The sequence below is a fragment of the Bombus impatiens genome, unplaced genomic scaffold (assembly GCF_000188095.3).
Source record: "Bombus impatiens unplaced genomic scaffold, BIMP_2.2 scf_0089, whole genome shotgun sequence".
Lineage (NCBI taxonomy): Eukaryota > Metazoa > Arthropoda > Insecta > Hymenoptera > Apidae > Bombus > Bombus impatiens.
In genome coordinates this window covers 922,616-924,308 of record NT_176508.1, presented here as the reverse complement: position 1 = coordinate 924,308, position 1,693 = coordinate 922,616, and positions in this window count along the sequence as shown.

Sequence of the window (1,693 nt, the reverse complement as noted above, 5' to 3'; positions counted from 1 at the left end):
GCGCGTGTGTGTGTCACAATTGGTCAACGGAAGTTGAACCACGTCGGTATCTGAGCCGAAGACAAATTTCCTCGGGGACCAGTTCGTGAATCAACTTTTTAAACTCTCTGCTGGGAGGTTCGTTAGCGATAACTCGAGCACGTCTGTACGCCACGGGCGTGAAAACTTTTGAAAGGGTGGTGGCCGGCCTTCGGAAATTACGGGCGACACGACCCTTTAGGGTGTATTCACAAGTTTTTCTCTGTTAGTTGTAATTCAGAACGAAGCGTCCGACTTGACGAATGCACTCGTTTGTGCATTAAGAAACTTCGGTGTTGATGTTTAACGTTCCTTCGTCATTTTGATATTGTATTTTACCATATATCTGTATTTATCTAGAATGCTACTTTTATAAAATATCGCTGTTGTAACACGCTGTTACAACGAATGTGAATCAATTACATCGATCGTTATCGCGATAACGAGCAGATTAATCTAGCAACTATTGCGTAATTCGAGCGTAATAATGTCTTTCTAATGTGTGCATGTTAAACGTACGCTTGGAACCTACTAATGAAAAGGCATTCCAGGTCAACTACCTTGTCATTAATCAATCAGTTAATTGAGATGGTTTCATCGGTAAAGCATACCACTATCCTTCGTCTTCGACGACCTCTCTGTAATATATCTACAATTCTCCTACGAATAATTAGATGTATCTGTTCAAATGTTTTACGATTGTTATTCAAAGTATGATATCGCCTACTACAGCTGTGATATTTTATCTTTCCAATTATGTACTTTTAAATATAGCCCGATTTATCATTTTAACAAAGTCCGTAACCGCGAAAGAAATTACTAATTTTTTCTTAGTCGTGTCGCCATAATCGTTAGCCGCATGTTTAGGGGTAGCCGTGAATCGTCCAGTTTAACTGGTTGTTGCATATTGTTTTACCCGGCGCGTATCTCCGCACGATATACAAGGCAAAGGCGGTAAAACTGTGGCCGAGGCACGTTGCCAGGGACCACGCTCTCTCTCTTTTTCTCTCGCCACCTCACGTCGATAAATCTGACCGAGTACACCGGCATTTTAAACGCAATGTAAACCACCTGTAAAGTGCTCGCCTCTGCGCGGCCAACATGCCAACTTAACTGGACGCTCGCTGCGTCTGCCGGAAGGGCCGTTACACGCTCTCGCGCAAATGAGTCCCGTTTCATCGCGCTCCGTACCGTGCCGCGCGTTTTAATGTATTCCCCAGGCCGATATTGCTCGACCGTGCTTAAGTTTCTGACCGTTGTAACCAGCTATCAGTTTGTTTTGCGCATGTTGTTATCGTTGGTTTCTCCTCTTTCCATCTGTTCTCGCCCGCCCCTTTTCCCCTTCTCTGCGCTCTTTTTTAACGATAGAGCTATGATAGCGCAGCCAGCAAGCAGAGGCACACGCTCCACACTAGCAATTTTCACAATTTCTACGAGATAAGCGTGCGTTTTTTTTTTTTTATCACAAATGGCTGTGTTACCTTTTTCTTTGGTTATCTCGAATATCGCAGGTTACGCGTCATCATAGATACGTTCTACTTTTATTCTTTTTCGTTTTTGTTTCGCCGGTGATGGTAGAAACAAACTATCTTATCGGGTAATTCTAGGACCGTATAGGAGAGCCGATTTTTCTTTCTTACGTCCCCCTTGGAAAACAGAGGGGTTTTGGTCTCTT